Source organism: Poecilia latipinna, unplaced genomic scaffold (genome assembly GCF_001443285.1).
Source record: "Poecilia latipinna isolate Pla-1442-1.1 unplaced genomic scaffold, P_latipinna-1.0 Scaffold51, whole genome shotgun sequence".
NCBI lineage: Eukaryota > Metazoa > Chordata > Actinopteri > Cyprinodontiformes > Poeciliidae > Poecilia > Poecilia latipinna.
Window position 1 is genome coordinate 489,385 of NW_015112667.1, and position 8,946 is coordinate 498,330.

The following is an 8,946-nucleotide window of genomic DNA, read 5'->3' on the forward strand; positions in this document are numbered from 1 at the left end:
AAATCACACCGGAAGTAAAGATACCCAGGTTTGAGTTACGGCGGCCATTGTCTGACGTCACTGTGAAAAGGGTCTATTGACTACGGAAGAAGGTTCCGTCTTCACTATGGCTCACTAGCGCCAGTCTCCTCCTAGTGTTTACATTTGGTTACTACATCTACACAGGGCAACCCTGAGATAGAGTTCTTGCTGCAGTGCAAGGCTATAGTGCTGCCAACTGCGCCACTGCGCAGCCCTGCAGATCTGACCAGAAAGAGTTAAACACATCTGACATATAACAGACATATTTCAATTCATCACAGATGTGCATACAGGGGTGTAACACAAGAAAGTTGAAAAATCTTTAACTTTTGTCCCTGTCATATTCCATGTGTTGGTGGTGGAAACATTCACCTTTTGCTGCCATTTGTCGCTCTCAGTGTGTCGAACCCATAAGTCACCCACATCTCAATCCAGTAAATCGCTTTTGGGGTGGGTGGATGTTCAGCTGACAAATCTGCTGTACAATTCCAAAACCTTGATGACTATGCCAGAAAGAATCAATGTAGTTTTGAAGGAAAATGGGAATCAAAAACCCAGTACTGATGGGCATTTGTATTTTTTAAAGTATTTTTTCCCTGCAAAGTATAGCTTCTTAAGTGAATCACTTAATTTAGCTAATTCTTTCAGTGAACATCATAAACAGAGAGAGAAAAATACAGAAACAATCCAAAAGACTGCATTTAAATGAACTTCGCAAACGGCCTGATTTACAAAATGGAGCAACAGACACAAATAAAATGAATAATCAGTTCCTGAATACAATCTCGTAGATTAGTCAAGACATTTCTATTGGATGACTGATAGAGCGTCACATCCATCCATCTCTGCAGTAACACCATCTGCCCAAACAGGGTTTGCCGTTGAATTTTCCAGATGAACACAGTACACACCACCTGTCACACATCGATCATAAACTGACAAGCTGATTGGACAGATTGATGAGCTGGCAGAGTGATTTAAAAAAACATTAAGGGAAGAGTATTTAAGCAAGGTGGAGCACAGAAACCTCTCCGGGGCACGGCTGACCCCGCAGTACACTTTGTAATTATCATAGGCTGGAGAAACAAACACTTGAGTGCTCCCTCACCATTATTTCAGCTCTTTGTCATGAAAACTCTGTCTCGCTGAAAGTGAGTGACAACAGAGAAGAATGTCTGCGCTCTGACATGGGAACAGTAAAGTGAACGCGAGGCAGGAAGGACAGTGTTAGTGGGTTGATACAGAGCCTGTAATGACTGTCTTGTGAGTGCTGATGGACGGGCCGGTGGGTGTTTGAAGGAGATTATACCTAAGCACTGCGCTGCTTCATCGCTGCAGCTCTTAATGACTGAGACTTAATGAAAGCAGCTGGTTCATGAATTTGGCCAAGTGTTGGTGAGTTTCAATGCGATTTTTTTTTATCTCCTCTGAAATGGAGAGTGCTGCTGGATACTTCAAATTCAGGCTATGTTCATTTTCAAGGTCAGTCACTTAGAAACACATAATCCGGGATGAATAATCCTATATCCACTCACTGTTGTAGACGTAGCTCTATATCGGATGAACCCAGACTCAACAGTTTTGATTGGCAACCCCACGTCATTGGTCCAGAGTTTGTTGTTGTGTCTGTGTGGTAAATTTCTACTTAGGGTTAAGGTGTAGCATCTCACCTTTGGAGGGCAGAGCTGAGCAGGTGGCACCTGGTGCATCTGTACTCAGTCAGGACTCATCAGTCCTGCACCCAAAGCTTTGAAGCAGTTCGACACAAAGGTACGTCGTACGCCTCAGAAGGTGTCATATATAATCTGCTGGCCAACCGTATGAATCAAGCGCCAACTCCCTGTTTCGAAACTCCTTCGTTCACTTTGGCCAAGCAATCTCAGAAGTCTCAGTATTGTCTGGCTCATCACTATCAAGATCACAAGCAATACAGTTATCTTTGTCATATCAACGTTTAGTTTTTTGGTTCACAAATAATGGCATGGCAGTATGTGAAACACCTTTCGTAGACACCAGGATGCATATTAAATATGAGTAAATAAAGTATTTTCCTGCAGTGCATTATGTGAAAACAAAGTGTTTCTTTATGAACTAACTTGTGCTGATTCAAACATACTAAAATTCATGGTAGGTTTGACCTGAATGAACTGACTAAAGGTCAAACTCCTAAAGTATTTTGGAGCGTGTAGCATCGCGTTTGAGTTACAGATGCTCCTTTTACATACTTTTATAAAAACATATTTTCTTCCGGTAAACTGTACAGGACATCTCACAATAAAGTAAAGTTTGTTTGATTTTATTTTTGTATCCCTCTAATACCTGGTATTTTAAAGAGGGTGTCTACACAGTCGTGAGCCCCATCATAAAAAGAAAAGCGACACAAAAGTAAGTATGCATGTTTTCCAGGGATTTTGCGATATAAAATTCTGGGGAATGCATGAAATTTAATCAAACTTTTATAAAAGACAAATCAGGGCCGCCTGCTCAGCTCTGCCCTCCAAAGGCGAGATACTACACCTTAACCCTAAGTAAAAAATTATCACACAGACACAACAACAAACCCCGGAACAATGATGTGGGGTTGCTTGCCGTTTTAATGATTCAGGTGATCCATTTGGAGCCTGGGTTCACCCAATAAAGAGCTACGTCTAAAACAGTGGGTGGATGTAGGATTATTCATCCCGGATTATGTGTTTCTAGGGGACTAACTTTGAAAATGAACATAGCCTGAATCTGAAGTATCAAGCAACGTTTGGGCAGAGTAAAAGTCGTCACAGCAACAAGAAACTTTGATCAATTACATTTTGTATTCTCTGCGAGCCTCCAGTCGCTTGTGAAGCGTTCGCTCTCAGGTTGTTCATTTTAAGGGCAGCGTGGCCTTGTTCTGCCGAGCAGATATGATGCCAGAGTGTGAGAGCATGCTCGCCAGCATTCGTCACATCTTTGTGGAGCCGATTCCCAATCTAATTAGGTTTGTTAAATTCGCCTCATGAATTTAAACGATGAAAACAATTTTCGCCATTCAACTTTCAATCTAGCGAGAAAAAAAATAAACACTCCACTGAAACAAATAGTGCTGCTGCTGCATTAACGTTATCATGTGACGTCGGCAAAGTACGCAAATCATTGTTAGGCTCCAACTGTGCATGTAGATTTTCTGTAATTTTCAGTCTTCTGCTGCAAGAAATGACATTGAAAGGCAGAAAATCAGCAATTTGTGGAAACAATCAAATGTTTTATTCATGTACAGTTAATGTAACTCACACAGTATCAAGCACTCGGACTTCAGTGTTCATCCCATATTTCCGTATGGGAGCTTACGATAAATAAAGCACATAACGGTTGTCATTTCAGACCCAGGGACGCATGAATAATTCAGCACGTCGTTTTGTGTGCGGTTTAAACCTTTTATGTGAAACTAAAAGCAGAAGTAGACGCTCGCAAATGCCAGACAAAAGGATTACATTATAGTTAATTATCTGTATCATGGAAAATTGGAAGAGGTGTGTCAGTGAGCCTGAATCCAAATGATGCAGATTATCTCATATCTGGGTGTTATCGAGACATGGATCCTATTTGTACCATGGGAGACGGATGGGAGGAAACGCTAGAAGAAATGTAATAAAGAGAGAGTCGAAAAGGGAGAAGAAATAGACAGACTGGAACAGGGAGTGTTAGACAAAAAGTACAAAGTAAAGTCCTGGGAAGATCTGCTGTTGTGACAACAAACAGCCAATTAAGATCAGAGTCAAATATATCCATAAGTAGATCTCTGTTGCATGCTCTAAGCAAAGCGGCTGTGAGAAGTGAATACATTTCATCTATATGCTAAATCCTGCTCTGTTTGCACAGGAACGTCCTCCAGTAGTACAAGCTTTAGTGATACCTGAATATTCCCAACCTCTGTGTAAACTAAAGCAGTCTTTTTTCTTCTTCGTCAAGCTGATGTGATTCTGTCTCTTCCCAGCAATGAGAATAATTCTATTTCACTCAGACAAAAGGCACATCTTTCATATCAATGGCACTGGTAAATTAGTCTGAGGCCCAGGCATGGAAAATGGACTGGATAGCCCATATTTATGGGGGAATTGGTTTATGTGGCCGCCAAACACAAACAGACGAAAACCACTGGTATTCTCTCTGGAACATTCCCAGCAAATGAGAGGACGGCCGAACAAGAAGTGTGTACATTAAACACAGGCGAAGCTGAGTGAATAAGGGTCTGGAGACTGTAACTTGTGAATGTCTTTTGAAACTCTTGAATGTGCTTTGAAAGGCTGTGTCTCTTAGTGCACACTTGCCTACCACACTTTTTTCTTCCACTAAGTTTTCCATTGAAATGTTTGCATATAGAACTCCATGTCCTTTTATCAGTCCCTTCTGTGAATTGGGCGCCTTGTGGCGCTCAGTGATTGTCAGCAGGTCAGCCCTCTTAACATGGACAAAATAAACAAAATCAACAAAAATACCTGACTGAACTCTATCAGTCTGTGTGCATTGAGTCCATATAATGTATGACTTGGACTTTTAAAATAAAAGTTTTGAATTGCTGATATTCTAAATTTAAGAGGCACCTGAATTAAAAGCAAAATTTAATATATTTTGTGTTCTGCGTAGTTAATGTTATTCTTTCACTCACATTAACAGACAATTATGCACAGGGAAAAAAAATGTGCCTGTGGGTGTTTTGCGAGCACATCAATGGACTTTAATGCCTAACTACAATTGTTCCCAACACCGAAGAGAAAATCTGCTGATTATATTGCTTCACACTGAATAAATTTCAGGTTTTTAAAGCGCTGTTAAAAAACTCCTTAAAGCATGGCTGTTTAGCAGAAAACTAATAATTACACAAAACTTTATCATGGTAACAAATTGGTTCAGCTGCAGCTCAGTGAATGTCTCCAGAGGAAGTAACCTCTGCTTCCTAATCCTTGCTGGTCATCTTTATCTGAAAGGTTTTTAACCTTTCCAGTGAATTCGTGGCGTCTCTGCCTACAAAAAGGTCAGCCTTAAAATTGATCTTTTTGCAAGTCTGTTGGAGTCCACACCACAGCAAAGCTGCTACAGATCGTTTCCTTTCTTTGTGTGTTTTGCTATTCATCTGCTTATATGTTGTTTAAATGTAGCAAAAGGATTTGCATCATAAAGCATTTAAACCTAAGCAGAAAGTATTTTCGAATCTGCTCTGAATGCTGCCCTTTGACCTCCCGTCCATCTGCTTCTTCCCCTCTCGTCCCATGTGGCTACGTTTTTGAGAAAACTCCAAAAGCACAGATTTTCTTTCAAACTTCTGTTTTAATTTTGCTTTTGTTTCTTTTTGTAGATCACTTTCTCTAATTTAGTGATCCTATCAGAGTAGAGCTGGAAGGGTGCTTTAAAAAAAAAAAAAAAAAAAAAAAAAAAAAAAGAAAAAACAGGCAGGCTGTGAAAAATGAGACGAGAGGCAAATAAAAGCGGTAACACATGGGCGGCGGAGCGCGCTCGGCCGTGAATACTGATGGGATGATCATTTGCCTTTCGGTTGTGCGTGAAAAAGCCAGCCGGGTTGGCCTGAAGTGGGGAAAGAGACAAGAAGAGAAGATGGGAGCCGAGCTTCGGGGACTATGACATCTGGCACGATCCCGCACTCTTTGCTCGGCACATTTTTTTTTGTTGTTTTTTTTTTAGTCCTTGTTTATTTCTGGGGGAATTGCTCAGCCCAGAGGGGAGTCGTCCGCGGGAAATACAGACATCAATCTCCCATAACACGAGGGAAGAATTGAAGTACATCAAAGTAGTGCTCTCAGCACCACAAATGACGGGTTGGACTACGGCCACACAGAGCTGCGAAAAATAATAAAAAAAGATCTGCTCTGCTTTTGCTTTTTTTTTTTTTTTTGTCACTCTTAAATGTTTCAGATCATCTAATCAATTTTAAAGCCACACAAATCCGAATAAATACAAAATCCATCCATTATCTAATACGCTCATCCATGCAGAGTGGCGAGGGGGTTTCCTAGTAATACAAAGTGTATTTTTCAAACGATGATTGCGCTTTCGTGAAGGAAAAAATAATAATGTGAAACGTAATGGGCTCCTAAACCTAGTAACTGGAGGAAAATTGGCATACTGTTCTTGACAGAATCAAATTTAAATTTAGCTGAGCTACATTAAGCAGTAATCGAGCGTCGTTAAGGCCACGGCGCATCATCCCAACCGGATTGAAGGTCCGGACTTTAAAGAGGCCACATCAGTATTTTCTTTTTATTATTATTATTATTATTATTATTATTATATTTCAGATATATTCAGAGATGGTTTTTCGGATGGGTTTGCTATTAGCATTCTGCTTCAGGGTTCCTTCCTGGAAAAGCAGAATTTATGGTTCTGTCAATTAAGTTGCAGACCTGCTCGGAAAGAGCAGGAGCTTCTTAAAGAGACAGAAGCCAATTTCAATTGTGAAGACAAAATACTTTTAAGTTATGTTTGATAAATCTAACTGAAGGTAACAGGGACTGGATTGTGCCATAAAGTGCCTTGAGAATATGTTATACTGCCCCTTTAAACGTGATCTTGAAATCACTTTGGTTGGCTGGTCACTTCTGGGAAGGTTCAAGGCTGTTTATGTTTTCTCCATTTGTATATAATGGCTGCTACTGAAGTTCAATTGATGACGGATGATAGATGAAACAGACCGTTCTTGGATTTCTTCAGATCAGAACATACCGTTTGTCTAGAACTATTAGCTCTACTTCCTGTTATCAAGCAGGTTCTGATAAAGTTATTTATGATTTTGCAAGTCTGGGTGGAATATAGAAAACTCAAATAAAGTCTAATTTTTGTTTTTTAAATAATTAAAGTTATAAGTTTATCATAAAATGCATTCTCAGTGCTCACTCGTGTTTTCAGTGCTTTAGAAACACTAACTTGAGAAGCTGGTCAGCATCAGATGTTTCTATTCTGGCTCTCAGTCATTCTTACTCATTCTTGACATCCTGGCAGCTATGAAAATCTATTTCTTGCAACTTTTGCGCCTTGATAAAACTGTCACCGCACATCATCAGCTAAGTCGTTGCCGCTGCTGTCAGAATGAGTCTGAGCAGGTGGCGAGCTGCCGCTCTGCGGACCTCAACATTTTGTCAGCCGAGTGTTTGGTTGCAGCTTGTGGGGTTTTTGGTGTGTTTGTGCTTGTTGCATCCCGCCCTCCAGCATGGAGTGGGTCCAGAGTTCCACAGTAGTCAGTTCTCACAAGATTTTCTAACCTTCCTGAGGGGATTAAACGATAAACAGTCAAACTCATCCTGGAACTGCGCACCCCTTCCACTCCCTCCTCCGCTCATATGTACGGTCCTTATTTTTCCGCTTACGTATTTCACCCTCTGTTCTTCCTGCTTCCCACTCTTTATTTCCATAAAACCACTTCCCTTGGCTTTTAAATGTCTTAGCTCAACCTCCTCTTGTCCCATTATCGCCGTTCGTCTTTTCCTCCTCCTCTTCACTGGTTTTTACGTTCTTCCATATTCTCCCATCATTTTCTTTCTACTCTTGTTCTTGTACTGATTTGATAGGAACGTTCCAGTCCTGATCGAGGCCTTTTAAGTGGCTGAACTTTGAGCTTGATTCCTGTTGCTGTCTGGTCTGACAGCTACATCCATGGAGCTAACCAGGAAAACCAAGCGTGAACATGCTAGCGTTAGCCGCTGCTATGCAGCTTTACCATCAGCAAGAGTTACTTTAAGGCCTTTGTTTTTTTCTTCTTGGGTGATTCTGAATTAAATTCACTGTCACAACGTAAACTACGTCTCATTCATGTGTCATTTTTAAAACTTTCCCTAAATTCTGACGATTAAAATACATTTCCTCAGTATTTTTGCAGAATTACCTTTAGCTTACTGCTGTACATGTTTCTAATATCTATTAGTTTGATGGAAGTTGGGCCCATTCCTTCTTGCCCAACTGGTTCGGTTGGGTTTGTAGACCCATTTTAAGGTCTTTCCATGAATCTTTTATGGGACTGAGATTAAGATTTTGTGGTGGAAACTCCAAAACATTGACATTGTTGTCCTAAGACCACGTTGTACCAGTTTTTTTGGTGTGCTTAGGGTTGCGTTATTTCTTTTCTGTAGATAACAACACTATCTGATCAGCTTCATCCAGTATCTCAACAAGGTCTTTGGTTTTGTCTTGGGGGCCAGGGAACACATTTTTACCAAAACATGTTGATCTCTGAGACACAAACCCCTTATTTAGACAACTGAATGTGATCAATGTGAAACTGTATGCAAGCGTTAACCAGCCGCTGCTTTAAAATATAACTGACTCTGTTTAACTCTTTTTTTTTGTTTTGATTTGTTTTCAAGAAGTATCCAGTCATGACATCGTCATCATCATCTGGTGTTGTGCAACAGTCGGTTTGGTTCGGCTATGAATTATAATCAGTGCCAAAGGTAATTGCAATCTAACGTATTAATTTTGTTAGTAATTATCCAAGTCAGGACACCATCTGATTATCATGAAATAATAGCCAATAGTTCTCAGTCTCATTTATTGTTTCATTGGTGTTTTTGGAAATATTCAATTCAAGAGGGAATCTGAAAATAAAAATAATCTGTTTGGAAGAAAACAGGTTCTGCTCATATAAATACGGGACAGAAGCATAGCTGATATTTTACATAGATCTGTTGATTGATTAGGCTTACTTAGTTTATATAAAATACCAATTTCAAGTTTAAAAAACGTACATATTTTTAAACTCTTTTGTGATTTTTTAGAATAATTTTTGTAATTCTGTGCAACCTCAAAAAAACCCAAACTTAGCCCGATTTAATGTCAGTGGAAAAAAAAATAAAAAAAATAAAAAATTCTCATGATTTCAATTTTCTACATTTTTTTTGTTTCATCAGTTCATTAATTTACTGCAGTTTTCATCTGGGACTGAAAATG